The sequence below is a fragment of the Bufo gargarizans genome, chromosome 6 (assembly GCF_014858855.1).
Source record: "Bufo gargarizans isolate SCDJY-AF-19 chromosome 6, ASM1485885v1, whole genome shotgun sequence".
Lineage (NCBI taxonomy): Eukaryota > Metazoa > Chordata > Amphibia > Anura > Bufonidae > Bufo > Bufo gargarizans.
The window spans coordinates 1,995,328-2,011,352 of record NC_058085.1 but is presented as its reverse complement, the minus strand read 5'-3'; positions in this window follow the sequence as shown (position 1 = coordinate 2,011,352).

The window sequence follows — 16,025 nt, the reverse complement described above, 5'->3', positions numbered from 1 at the left end:
TTGGTTGAGTGGCTCCCGTTTCTGCACCCTTCTCATCCTCTGCATTAGCACCCTCCTCACTCTCTGCTGTGTGCACCCCCAAAGACACCACCACCATTGCCCCTCCACTCAAATCAGAGGAATTGTTTTCCCATCAATTTCTAGACCTTACCGATGCGCAGCTATTCTTGGCATCGGATGAGGAAGAGGAGGTAGCAACGGCCGCCAACCAGCGGTCTGACGACAGTACCTAGATCAGCCCATATAAACTGGTGGACTGAGGTCTTCCGAAAATTTGTGGCCATTGGTACAGCACAATGAAAGGTCCCCGGAAGGAAAATATTTATCCTAGAAGGGCACCCCAGAGCTATATGGTCATGTTCAGTGGCAAGTAAATGTATCTCTGGCACACAGTGTCGTTGCCAAGATACATCTGACCACAGACACATGGTCTAGCAAACACGGGCAGGGAAGGTACATAACTTTTACTGCCAACTGGGTGAACATTTTGATGGCTGTCAAGCATGCAACCCGTGGCACCCATGTGGATTTGGTGTTACCGCCACGGATTCCATGCAGGCCTGCCTCTTCCTCTCCTCCTACTCCATCCTCCGTCTCCTCCTCGGCTGACTCCTCCTTTTCCACTGCTACCGCCTCTTCCACTGCACCCTCCCAAGGTCCCTTAGAACCTATTCGACCTGCCAGGTGAGACGTTGCCATACTGTGATGCAGCTGTTGTGCATTGAAGCCAAGAGTCACACCGGTCCTGCACTCCTTTCAGCTCTGCGGTCACAGGTTGATCAGTGGCTAAACCCGCTTAATTTGACAGTTGGTAAAGTGGTGTGCGACAACGGTGCCAATCTGCTGAAACATGGCAAAATGACACACGGCACATGTCCTGAACTTAGTCGTGCAGTGATTCATTGCCAAATACCCCGTGGTCCAGGACGTCTTGCGGCAGGCCAGGAAAATCTCTGACCATTTTAGATCTTACACGGCCATGGCTCGCCTTGCTGACGTTCAGCGGCTACACCACTTGTCCGTCAGACGTCTGATTTGTGACAGCCCGACGCGCTGGAACTCCACCTTGCATATGCTTGATAGGCTGCTCCAGCAGAATTGTGCCATTAACGACTACCTCTACGAATTCTGCGGCAGGACAGGTTCTGGGAGCTTGGCTTCTTTCTTACCTTACCACGTCAGCAGCTGCTCATGCGCAATGGATGCAGACTTCCATTTGATGAGATCACCAAACTGGTCAGTCGCAGCCAGGGAGCCATCAGGGACATCGTACCTTACGGCTTCATTCTGGAGCATGCATTGTGTCGTGTCATTAATCAAGCCGTCAAGGAGCAGGAGCAGGAAGATGAGGAAGTCGCAATTCTGAATGAATTCCCGGGGGGGGGGCTACTCCATCTGTGACAAGTCAGCGGGAGTCTGGAGTGCCTGGGGGGGAGGAGGAGGCAGCAAGAAGAGCATGCTTTAAACTTTTCTGGGATCCCTGGTGTTGTCCGTGGATAAGGGGGAAAAAAACGAGGATGACATTCTCCTGGGCAATGAGCAGGAGCCAGGCCGCTCCATCGCTTCCAATTTAGTGCAAATGGGGGCCTTTATGTTCCAGTGTTTGAAGAGGGACCCCCATATAAAAAGCATAAAGGGCAAGGACCAGTACTGGGTGGCAACGTACTTAGACCCCCGGTATAAACACAAAATGACAGGCATGTTACCAGCATCACAGAGGGCTGTCAAAATGCAGCATTTCCAGGCCTTGCTTCGAGAGATGCTGCATTCTGCTGTTGCGGGCAGAGGAATTTCCACCCACAGAGAAACAGTTGTAAGTACCAATCCTACAGCGCATGCAAGAAGAGGGCGATTTGAAGGTGTGTTGGTCACTTCAGCTATGAGATCATTCTTGCAGACAACCCATTGACAGCCGCCCTCCGGATCCAGCCTCAGGGAACGCCAAGAACGACAGGTGTCCGACTACATCGGGTTAACAGCCGATGTGGACGCTCTGAGAAGAGAGGAACCCCTTGACTACTTGGTGTGCAGGCTTGACCTGTGGCCAGAGCTGGCACAATTTTCCATGGAACTCTTGGCTTGCCCCTCATCGAGTGTCCTGTCCGACAGGACGTTCAGCGCAGCAGGGGGGATCGTGACTGATAAGCCCACTCGCCTAGCTCACGACAGTGTGAACTACCTCACATTTATAGAAATGAATGAGGCATGGATCTCGGAGGAATTCAACAACTGTGACGACCACATTTAATTGAATTTCCTTATGCCAGCCCACACATATCCACCACCACCCAGAACAAATAATGGTCCCTGTCTTATGTAAATACAGAGGCATAAAATTCCTTTTCTGTCCTGTGAATGCCTAATGTTTGGGGCCTCAAAGGAATTCAACACCTGTAACGACCACGTGTTATCGAATTTCAACTATTATCATTTGTTGTTTTTTTCAAGAGGGGGGATTTCGTTAGGCATGTTTTTAATCTAATTTTATATTTTTTGTTCTTTTAAAAATATGTATCTGACATTTATTTGTACTGGCCTGCAGTAAAATTGATATCCAATTACCATCTATCATGACTCCGGCCACATAATCACTTGAAGTTTTCTGTCCAGGGAATGAATAATTTTTGTGGCCTGTAGTCCACTGGCCTGCAGTAAGATTGATATCCATTGACCGTCTAATATACCTCCGGCCACATAATCACTTGATCTTTTATGTACGGTGAATGCATAATTTTTGGGGCCTGTAATCTAACTGGCCAACAGTAAAATTGTTATACGGTGACCGTCTGATGTACCTCCAGCCACATTATCAATTGATCTTTTCTGTACAGTGAATGCCTAATTTTTGGGGCCTCGGAGGAATTCAACACCTGCGACGACCATGTGTTATCGAATGCAACCTATTATCATTTGGGGTAAATTTCAAGAGGGGGGATTTTGTTAGCCATGTTTTTAACTACATTTTTTATTTGTAGTTCTTTTAAACATATGTATTTGACATTTATTTGTACTGCCCTGCAGTAAAATTGATATCCAATGACCATCTAATATACCTCGAGCTACATAATAACTTGTTCTTTTCTGTACATTGAATGAATAATTTTTGGGGCCTGTACTCCACTGGCCTGCAGTAAAATTGATATTCAATGACCATCTAATATACCTCCATAAAAAAAAAAAAAAAAAAAAAAAAAAGGGGGAGAAAAAGGAGGCGAAGAAAAGGAAGGAAAAAGCAAAGGGGGAAAAAAAAAAAAAAAAAAAAGGAGGATCAAAATATGGCTCCAAAAGCTAGTAGGCGCTCGGCTGACCTCTCAAATCAGAAACTGGGGTTTAAGACCGCTGAAACAACAAAAATAGACCAGTTTCTGAGGTCTCCGAGGGTTAATACGAGGGGTGGACAAAAGGAATTTGCCGCAAAAAAAAATGATGACCCAGAGTTGACGGAGCTAGACCCACAAAAAGCCTCTAGATACTCAGAAATGGAAGATGGTATAATGGGAGAAGTTATCCCTAACGACAACTCCTCTCCGCTAGAAGAAATATTGCTAGCGGTTAAACAAAATGGGGATCTAATACAGGCTGTTACAACCCAACTTGGGTTTATCCAAGTTGATGTGGGACTAATAAAAGATGATTTGTCAAAAATGAGAGACAGAGTTAACAACATAGAGAGCTCTGTTACCCTGGTACAGAATGAATCCCCAAAAATAAAAACTGAAGTCTCCACACTTAAATCAGAATATAACCTTCTGAAGAAAAAGGTGGCCGACCTTGAGGATAGGTCACGAAGATACAACGTGAGAATAATAGGGATTCCAGAGGGTGCGGAAGAGAAGAATTCAACCCAATTTATACAGAAGTTAATCCTTGAAAATTTTGGGAAGGATTCGTTTTCCCCCTTCTTCATGATAGAAAGAGCTCATCGGGTCCCAGGGGGTAAACCAATTCCGGGGAGACAACCGCGGACATTTCTTGTTAAGTTATTGGCCACAGGGGATAAAGATATCCTCTTAAGAAGAGCGAGGGAATGCTCACCGATTGTATATAATGGGAACAGACTGGCTTTCTTTCCAGATTTTTCAAAAGACATACAAGAAAAGAGATGCACATTTATGATTGCCAAAAAGAGGCTAAGAGAAAGGGATATTAAATATTCTCTTATATTCCCAGCAAAATTACGGATTATCTTCAACGATAAAACACTATTTTTCGATACTTCGGAAGAAGCTACGGATTGGCTTGATCGAAATAATCTTTGATCTAATTCTCTTTAGGTTGTGCTGGGAATTGTAATTACTAGAAAGGGTCTATACCCCTAAATTTCCTTTTCTTTACCTCTGAATGGGGGCGGCCGAGTGGGGGGAGCGTGGGAGGGATGGTCACAGGAGAGAAATCTACTACAATATGTCGTGGATTACCTGTAGGGGGGGCTTGGGGTTGGGCTGTGGTGCGTCAAAATGTATCCTTTTTCTTTTTTCTTTCTTTTTCCTCTTTTTCCCATCTAACCACTGTTGATAATGTTGACTAGAATTGTTACCTGGAATATACGTGGTTTGGGGGATAGAGGTAAAAGACAAGCAGTTTTTTACTTTACTCGGGTCCACCTACCTGCAATAATATGTTTGTTGGAGACCCACCTCACCGAAGAGACCTCTAGGGTGGTCAACAGGGGATGGGCTGCGCATACGTATCATTCTACTTTCTCTAATCACTCGAGAGGTGTTACCGTCTTGATACACAGACTTATTGATTTTGTTTGTATGGCATCCTCTGTTGATCAACAGGGGAGATTTATTTTTTTATACTGTAGGCTAAGGGGGGAAATATGCATTTTGGCTTTTGTCTACATTCCACCGCCATTTTCTTTCTCGGTTCTTAATTCCTTAGTATTGTTTATGGAGAAATGGCCTGAGTGCCCAACACTGATCATTGGCGATTTCAACTGTGTCATTGATCCTTTACGGGATAGGGTGTCTACGAGCAACAGGAGTGATAGTCCGGTTCAGGGGTCTCCCCTGGCACGGTTTTGCCTGGAGGCTGGCTTTGAAGATATTTGGGAATATTTAGGACAGGGGAAAAGGGTTTTTTCGTGTTTTAGTAAAGCAGGTAAATCAATGTCTAGAATAGATCTTGCATTGATAAGTAGTAAACATGTGAAATTGGTAAATCGAATGAAATACGAAACGAGGTCAATATCGGATCATTCCCCGCTACTACTTGAACTCTGCCTAACTCAGGAAAGATACACACAAAAACCTCCCTTTAGACTAAATCCTTATTGGTTATCAGTTATAAAGACACATGAAATAATCCAAAATGAAATTGGCCTTTTTTGGGATAATAATCATGGCTCAGCAAAAATTCAAGTTGTATGGGATACCTTTAAGGCGTACATGAGGGGATTGCTGGTTAGTAACATCGCGAATCTTAGAAAGGAGTACGGGAAAAAACAGAAAAACCTAGAAGAACGTGCAGCACTGGCGACAGAATCCTTTTATATGAATAAGACGGAGGAGAATAGGGAAAACATGCAAAGAACCACGCAAATATACTCTAATTTTTTATTGGACAAGGCCCAACAGAGCCTTTTTTTCAAGGGGCAAAAATACTTTACGGAGTTAGGGCGACCTGGGAAACTTTTGTCCAGAGTAATATCAAGTCAACAATCTAAAAAATTTATAGATAAGGTTCGATTGAGTGATGGTAAGATGGTCACTGGACAGGGTCCGGTAGAGAAGGCCTTTGCTGACTATTTTCAGGATTTGTACAAGGCTGAAACTAAGATCACAGACGATAAGATAGATCTCTATCTTGACAGGATTGCCTTCCCTTCTATTACTGAGACGCAAAAGAAAGCACTCGAATTGGAGGTCTCAATTCAGGAACTCGAGGGAGCTATTAAATTATGCTCGGCTAACTCTACTCCTGGTTCAGATGGGCTTCCATATGAATTCTATAGTAAATATAGGGAGTGCATTCTCCCCAGACTGCTGGAGGTCTTTTCTGAATCAATGGAGTATGGGAAGTTGCCAGATTCAATGATGGAAGCGGTAATAATATTAATTCCAAAAAAAGGCAAAGACCCCCTAGATCTAGAATCTTATAGACCAATCTCACTTCTTAATGCAGATGTAAAGCTTCTTGCGAGGGTCTTGGCTACAAGGCTTTCTAGGGTCATTTCCTCTATTGTCCACCCGGATCAGAGTGGCTTTATTCAGAACAAGGGTACACATTATAATCTACATCGGCTCTTTTCTAATATTCAGGCCCCTGGGGGGACTGCTCGCTCCATCCTGTCATTGGACGCCTCTAAGGCCTTTGACAGGGTGGAGTGGCGCTTCCTCTGGAAGGTTCTGGCAAGGATAGGCTTTGGAGAAAGGTTCATAGGTACTCTTAAGTTACTATATGGATCTCCAAGGGCAAAATTGAGTCTTAATGGAATCCTGAGTAGCAGTATTGATTTAAATAGGGGCACGCGGCAGGGCTGTCCATTATCCCCATTGTTATTTGATATTTATATCGAACCCCTTGCTATGGCCATTAGACAGGACGATCAGCTCAAAGGATTTGGTACGCTAGGAACACAAGACCGTATCTCATTATATGCGGATGATGTTCTTTTTTTTATAGACCATACGGAAATTACTCTCCCTAGGATTATCCAAATGGTTAAAGCATTTGGTGAGGTGTCTGGTTTTCTTATAAACTGGGCTAAGACCAGTTTGATGCCAGTGGATCCCCTCCCACGGAAAGAGGTCACTGTGACACAGTTGAATATTGTTGACACTTTTCAATACTTGGGTTTGATTATATCACCCCGGGTTGAAAATTTTATACAACTTAATTTGATCCCCATGATGGTAAGCAGTAGAGCTAAAATAGGGATCTGGCTGAGACTCCCTCTATCTAGAGCCGACCGAGTCTCATTAGTCAAAATGGTGTTACTACCACAATTTTTATATGTGCTCAGGAATACACCTATTTGGATACAAGATAAGTATTTTAAACTTATGGAAAGGATAATTAATGATTTAATATGGGGAAGGAAGCGAGTTCGAATAAAGCTGGAATATTTGTATAAATCAGTGGAGTGCGGGGGTTTAAACCTCCCTTACTTTAAAGGGTACTTTATCGCAGCCCAGTTATTGAGGTGCTACGAATCAGAGAACAGCGCACTCCTGGGGAAGTTGGTAACTAGCCACGCCCATAATAATATTTTTACCTTGCTGGAATCCGGGCTATTGAAGAGCTATGAGCGAGGCTACAGAGAGACTATAAAATTACTCCTGAAAGTGTGGGCTACAACTAGGACATGGTTGAAGATTAAGGGTTCATTTACATTTACGCCTCTTTGGCATAATGTGTACTTACAAAGGCTGGATGATATTGCAGCCGACACATTTTGGCAGAAGAATAAAATTTTATACATTTCACAGGTAGTTAAGGATAGAGATATTAAACCATTTATAGAGATGACACATAATATAGAAAAATTTTCATGGTTTAGGTATCTTCAATTGCGTTCAGTACTATCCAGTCTGGATGACAAACTGGTGTTGGATATAGATAATTCATCTTTTTTGAATGAATGGGTAGGGGGTACATTGTCTAGAATAAAAATTTCAAATATATATAAGTTATTACTTAAGGCACGGTTTAATGACACATACTCACCAGGACAAAGAGCGTGGGAGCTGGACTGTCCGAACTTACAAATAGAAGGTTGGGAGAATATTTTTGGGAATTTAGGTTTACTGTCACAGAACTTCAACCACGTTCTAGTACAATTCTATATTTGCCATAGATTATATATTACTCCATTGTGGATGAATAAATGTGGACTAAGAGACACCTCAAACTGCCCTAAATGCGACACTGTAGGAGCGGACTTTCTCCATATGATATGGACTTGTCCAGAACTTATAAACTACTGGAATACTATTAATAGTTGTATCATGTATAAACTAAAAGTTCGAATCCCTTTTGAACCACAAGTATTTGTGCTTAATGATCTTTCCAAATTAAATAATCACAAGCATCAAAAGATTTTCTTGAGCAGAATATTGATGCTGGCTAGAGTCTTGGTCAGTTGGACCTGGTTTGCTCGATTCACTCCAGATATTAATACATGGATAAATTTAGTTGTTAAGGTAAAAAATTATGAGAAAATTATGTACAAACAGAGGGAAGCTGAGGACAAGTGGATTAAGATATGGGGTGGTTGGAGGATTGATTAGTTGAGGTCAAATTGTTTTATTTTTAGGGGTTCTATTTTGACGCACCACAGGTAGGGGGGGGAGGGGGGGTTGGGGGGGAACTGTATCTCCTTTTTCTACTCTGTAATGCTATGATATATTATCTAATAAAGATAATAAAAAAAAATAAAAAATAATCTGGAGATATGGCAAAAAATAAAAATAAAAAAATTAATAAAAAATATACCTCCAGCCACATAATCACTTGATGTTTTCTGTCCGGTGAATGCCTAATGTTTGGGGCCTGTACTCCCGTGGCCTAAAATAAAAATTGTCTAGGCTCCAGCATGGCACATTTTCAAGAGCTTCCATTTAAGATGCATAAAAATGTCCCCTGATTAAAATACATATTTTTTTGCGGGAATTTTTGCCATTGATCCCCCTCTGGTATGTCACTGTCCATGTTGTGAGACAATTTGTGTACAATATGACCTGAAGGTTTTTCAGGTTCGCCTGCCGTTAAAGTGAATAGGGCCCGCCGCGAACTTGCAGTTCGCGAACATTTAAATGCGTTCGTGCGATCGCGTTCGCGAACTGTCCCGGACGATGTTCATCCATCACTAATGATGAGACTTGTAGTCCTGTTCTCACTATTATGATGTTCTGCAAAATCTGAGGTGTATATTAGGCTTTGTTCACATCTGCGCTAGTGACTTTTGCTGTTCTGCTCTTTCATATAAGCATAACAACGAAAATCCTGGTAGTTCCAGATCAAATAGATGGAAAGACGTGATGGATTATGCTGACTATGATGAAATCTGATCGGTTTCCATCATGGAGCCTGGAGGGCTGCAAACTATTGTCCAGCATTTATGACCATATCTGGTTCACATATGTGATCAAAGTCTCATGTGCTCTGTAGCATCAGATTATCTTGTTATTCAGCAGTGGAGGTGTATATTATGAGGTTCTGCAGCAGCTGAGGTGTGTATTATGAGGTTCTGCAGCAGCTAAGGTGTGTATTATAATGTTTTGGAGAAGATGAGATGTGTATTATGATGTTCTGAAGCAGTTGGGGTGTGTATTACAATGTTCTGCAGCAACTGAGGTGTGTATTAGGATGTTCTTCAGCAGCTAAGCTGTAAAACTGTGTTTTGTGATGTTCTGAAGCAGCTGAGGTGCATATTAGGATGTTCTGCAGCAACTAAGCTGTGTATTATAAATAGGGATGATCGAACTTGTGTTTTCAAGTTCGGCGTACAAGGTTCGGGTTCCGGTTATCTAAGAATTCCATTATGGATTCCACTACCACAGACCATAAGTTATATGTTATGGCCCGAAGAAGCGGAATCCATAACAGAATTCTTAGATAACCCGAACATTGTACACCGAACTGAAAAACACAAGTTCGCTCATCCCTAATTATGAGATTCTGAAGCAGATGGGGTATTATTCAGTTTTACAGCAGCTGAGGTATGTATTATAAGGTTCTGCAGCAGCTGAGCTGTGTATTGTAATGTTCTGCAGCAGCTGAGGTATGTATTATGCAGATCTGCAGCAGCTGATTTTGCCCCAATACAATATCTGCAGGAGGCCCCAAAGGTACTATGTGTCATTTATAATAATTGTGTCTTGTTATATGGCAGAGGGGTCTTTGGGTCCACAGGCCCAGATGGGACTGCTTCCTCTTAACCTCCTATAGATATGACACTCACCAGAGACTCTGCAGTCATGGCAGTCTGGGGTGAATGGAGAAGAAAAAAGTGAACAACACCATTCAGAATGAGGAGAAAGAAGTATTTGCATATCTCACTCTGTATCCTCACTGCAGGACAGACAGCTAGGCAGACTCAATAGAAATTATTTTGGTGCATTGCAGCGAGCCCTTGAGGACCCAGAACAGGGGATGGGAGTGCTAGTGGCCCTGATGATGATGTGTCATGATGTACTCCCTCAAGCCATCGCTCCCTGGGATCGGTGCAGTGAAGGAAAGGCAGCCTGTGTTTCCTCGGAGCACTCACTGTAGCCATGAGCTCCCTGTCTGATAGTAGTTCAGGGTTCCCATGGTGTTAATTTGCATGTGGGTGCTTGGAAGGGAACATGATGGAAATGCAAGATTTAGCTTAACAAAGGTCTCTCTTTAGTGTGTGCACAATAGTAGTTGTAGTATATGCAGCAATTTAATGTACACAGTGCAAATTCCTCCCAGATGTACGAGCATGGCAATGGTCCTCTGGTTACTCCTTCTCTTGCTAAAGTCCATGTTATTGGGATCTCTTGCTAGCAACTAGAATCTGGCAATTGTGGCTGTGGTGTCCACTAGTCAGGGGTGCATAGGATGTCTTAAATTGTTTCCCCTTTGCAAATGCAGGGTCTGGAACGCCTTAAAGAGGACCTTTTTACCACTCCTGACATGTCTGTTTTCATAGCTTCATGCATTCCCCATGTAATAACAATTCTGGAGCATCTATTCTTATGGCTCTATGGTGTGGCATTCCTGCATTATTTCTTTTAGAAGTTAGGAATTAATTGCTATTAGCCTTCAGTGAGAGTACAGAGGGGAAGAAACAAGTTGGGGGAATATACCTGCAAAGTCTGAAAATGGCAGCACTGATTGGATAGAGTCAGTCTGTGCATGTACTCCCCCCCCCCCCCAACTTGTTAACACCCCTCTGTACCCTTACTGAAGGCTAATAGCAATTAATTCATTACTTCTAGTAGAAATAAAAAAAGTCATACGAATAGATGCTCCAGAATTGTTGTTACATGAGGAATGCATGTAGCCATTAAAAAAAAAACATGTCAGGAGTGGTGAAAGGTCCTCTTTAAGATGGGTTTCTTTGCTGTCTCTCTCTTTCTCGCTGTAGCCATGTAAATCCTCCTCCTTTACTTATTGTTCTCTTTCATCTCCTGGAGGTTATGGAGATGAGAGGCTCCAGAACTTGGAGTCTGGAGAAGAGGAGCACATGGAGGTCTACTCCCTTCCACCTACCTCTCTACAGCTACACTGACTGGAATCTTCTTTAGTGATGAGCAGCATAGGCAATATTCGTTTTTGCTGCATTTTTCAAGCTGCTAGAAGTTTCCTGAGACTGGAGGAATCTAATCCCTATCACAGCACAGTAATCCCTATCACACTACCTAACACCCTGCACTGGAACCTATCAGCTACACTATATCACGATCTAACCTACACTGACTATCTCCCATTAACTACCTGTATTATATATATATATATATATATATATATAAAAGTGGAAAAATGTGGCAGCACCAAAACATAACAGTGTAGCGGGTGCTATGTCCAGGGTTATCACTGCTTACCCAACATTTGTATGTAGAAATGGACAGCACATCCAGTCCAGTAGAAAAATATATTCAAAAAAATTTTTATTCAGCCACAGTGGCACAAGAGGCGACGTTTCGGCTCAAAATCCTGAGCCTTTCTCAAGCATAAAGACATAAGTGAAACATATCATATAAATAGGTGACATGATTAAGGGGTGGAGTCAAACAATTCATGAAAATAATGTGATAAAAAAGAATGTGCAAACATAATTACAATAATTCATACAACCATATAGATATTGCAGATGATGATACACCACTTAATGTGATACATAATCAAAAAATGATACAGTGAGATAACATAATGAGCATGTAAGTGTAAATGCCGCCGATTGCCATCAGCTGTTACATATCAGCATAAATATATTAATTTAATCAATTTTTTTTAAAAAGAAGAGGGAAACCAGATGGGAGGGGTGACATACCGCATGTAGACCACGTACTTCCCCAAGTCCGCCATAGCCGAGCCTTAGCGTCTATCATTAAGCAATGCGCAGGCGTCAGGATGCGTCTCGGCAAAATGACGTCATGCTACGTTCACGTAGTTCTGAGCGGCGCATCTGAAGACCGCATCAGTCCTCCGGTGCGCATGCCCACATGAGGTCTAGTATGGAAGCGCCATTTTAGAAGCTGGCAGTGTGGTCCCAAAGTAGAAAACTGTTATCATTAATTATAAATCAGGCTCATATGAGGCGAAAAAAAGGAGACGGGTGCCCCTGTCAGGGGGCTCCAGTATCCATATGTTGGGCAAGCAATATAAACATGATCGGCATTCTCATGTCAATCATGTGTACCAATGCCGCCCCAATCACACCTCCTTCTAAAGCCTATGAGAGAGGGATTCTCCTCACAACTATGCGGTCAACACATGCATTGTCTATAACTCTGTCGAGACACAGCCTAAAACCAGACCATCGGAAAAAAATAATAATCAGCTATAGTAAGGCGGACATTTGGGTACGGTGTCATCCAATACGGTAGATCAGCTCCACATCCCTTTTGTTCCTCTTCATATATGACATCATATCATCTATAGAAACAGATGAAAAAATACATGAAAAAAGAAAAATTAGAGACATGAGTTAAAACATGTTGAAACACTTATGTCTAACAAACACCACCGACCCCAAGGAAAGAAGACTAGATAATCAGACATACAGGAACATTTGAAAGGCAAACCACTTATTTATGTATAAACCCCTAAATTATAGTCTACATTGAGACCGTGGGGTCTTTATATACGTCTATACGTCTATTGACCATGACCTTGGAGTCAGTGCGGTTAGGCGTATGTTGGAGCTATCATCTCTAACTATACATACTTGTGACTTTGTGATAGACCTCTTGAATATTATTCTGAGACAGAATTATTTTCTGTTTCAGGATATATTTTACAAGCAAATTAGGGGTGTGGCAATGGGGTCCCATGTGGCCCCAACTTATGCCAATATCTTTATGCGGTGTTTTGAGGAGGATGTCGTCTATGTATCCCACCACCACAGCAAGATTCTGAGGTGGTGGAGATACATCGACGACGTCTTCCTCATCTGGACTGGTGATAGCTCTAGTCTGTTGGACTTTCAGGGCTATCTCAATAGTATTAACAAGGATCTACAGTTTACCTTAATATATTCGGATACAGAGATCCAATTTTTGGACACAACTGTTAAAATCCAGGATGGTTGTATACATACTACCTTGTTTACCAAGCCCACAGATAAAAATACTCTCTTGCATTTTTCGAGCAGTCACCCACGGAATATGGTTGAGCACCTCCCTTTCTCTCAATTCCTCAGGGCTAAGAGAATTACCTCCAACCATGAGGACTTGGAGAAATCACTCGATACCATGGCTTACAAGTTCAAACAAAGAGGTTATCCCTCTAGATTACTTCAATCTCAAATTGATATAGTCAAAGACATGGACAGAAGTGAATCATTAAAAAGGAATATCAAAAAAACTCCACAGAATAGGATTCCATTTATTACGAAATACACTGCACACAGTCGTACCATCAACCGAGTTATCAGTAAACATTGGGGAATTCTAGGTGGGTGTCTGGGGCATATTCCTGAATTTAAATCTCCTCCCCTGTTCTCCTATCGGAGATCTAGGAATTTGAGAGATCAATTAGTACGAGCAGATATTGGCCCAGGTCCTGGATTGAGACAAAGCACATTGGCCCAGCGGAGCAAGGGATGCTTTCCTTGTCTCAGCTGTGTCAACTGCAGACATATTTGTAAAAGTAAGGTATTTATACACCCAACTACGAAAGTAGAATACCCCATTTCTTTTTACCTTACTTGTAATTCTAATTTTGTCGTTTATGTCTTGAGTTGCCCCTGTAAACTCTTATATGTAGGCGAGACATCTACTGACCTTAAAACACGGCTAAATAATCACCGCTCTACAATTAGGAAAAAACGGAAGGATCTACCTATTCCAAAAGATTTTGTGGAAAAAAATCACTCAGAAAGCCAACTTCAATGTTGGATTATTGATCATATCCCACAGCCTCGACGAGGGGGTAATAGAAACCTGTTATTAAAAAAGAAAGAACTTTTTTGGATATATACACTCAATACCTTGAGACCCCACGGTCTCAATGTAGACTATAATTTAGGGGTTTATACATAAATAAGTGGTTTGCCTTTCAAATGTTCCTGTATGTCTGATTATCTAGTCTTCTTTCCTTGGGGTCGGTGGTGTTTGTTAGACATAAGTGTTTCAACATGTTTTAACTCATGTCTCTAATTTTTCTTTTTTCATGTATTTTTTCATCTGTTTCTATAGATGATATGATGTCATATATGAAGAGGAACAAAAGGGATGTGGAGCTGATCTACCGTATTGGATGACACCGTACCCAAATGTCCGCCTTACTATAGCTGATTATTATTTTTTTCCGATGGTCTGGTTTTAGGCTGTGTCTCGACAGAGTTATAGACAATGCATGTGTTGACCGCATAGTTGTGAGGAGAATCCCTCTCTCATAGGCTTTAGAAGGAGGTGTGATTGGGGCGGCATTGGTACACATGATTGACATGAGAATGCCGATCATGTTTATATTGCTTGCCCAACATATGGATACTGGAGCCCCCTGACAGGGGCACCCGTCTCCTTTTTTCGCCTCATATGAGCCTGATTTATAATTAATGATAACAGTTTTCTACTTTGGGACCACACTGCCAGCTTCTAAAATGGCGCTTCCATACTAGACCTCATGTGGGCATGCGCACCGGAGGACTGATGCGGTCTTCAGATGCGCCGCTCAGAACTACGTGAACGTAGCATGACGTCATTTTGCCGAGACGCATCCTGACGCCTGCGCATTGCTTAATGATAGACGCTAAGGCTCGGCTATGGCGGACTTGGGGAAGTACGTGGTCTACATGCGGTATGTCACCCCTCCCATCTGGTTTCCCTCTTCTTTTTAAAAAAATTGATTAAATTAATATATTTATGCTGATATGTAACAGCTGATGGCAATCGGCGGCATTTACACTTACATGCTCATTATGTTATTTCACTGTATCATTTTTTGATTATGTATCACATTAAGTGGTGTATCATCATCTGCAATATCTATATGGTTGTATGAATTATTGTAATTATGTTTGCACATTCTTTTTTATCACATTATTTTCATGAATTGTTTGACTCCACCCCTTAATCATGTCACCTATTTATATGATATGTTTCACTTATGTCTTTATGCTTGAGAAAGGCTCAGGATTTTGAGCCGAAACGTCGCCTCTTGTGCCACTGTGGCTGAATAAAAAAATTTTTGAATATATTTTTCTACTGGATGTGCTGTCCATTTCTACATATATATATATATATATATATATATATAACAAGAAAAATGAGCGGCACTCCAAGTGATAAAGTGGTGAATCCTTTATTCACACCAGTGGTGCAACGTTTCGGCTCTGATCGCGAGCCTTCCTCAAGCAAAGACATAACTCAAATGACTGTGGTTATATAGGAAGTACAAATCATGTGACAACACCCCAGTGGGTGTGATTAACAGATCATAAAAATAGAACAATACTGTGCATTAAATCAACATAATGTCTGTAGTGTACAGCACATATATATGCATATGGTGGTCATCATCAATAGTGAAGTCACAAATATAAGGCATGTCTGCAAGTGAACTTCATAAACCTGATGGTATGATATACCAGCGGTCAGTGTGCATACATCTGAAAAAAGAGGAGAGGGGGAGGAGCATTGAAGTGTTACACGTAACATACTTAACAGGTAAGGAGGCTCATTCCTGGCCGTAAACTCGGCGTTCCGGATGTCCGTCTGCGCAGGCGTGGCAGCGCACCAATAATAGATTCTCGGCATGCCGGACACGCTGCGCATCATCACACTGGCGCTGCGCGTCATCTCAATAGGCCGATCCACCTCCGTCACAACGTCGGACACAGTATGTTGTCCTGGGCGCATGCTCAGTAGAAAAACGAGCTGCAG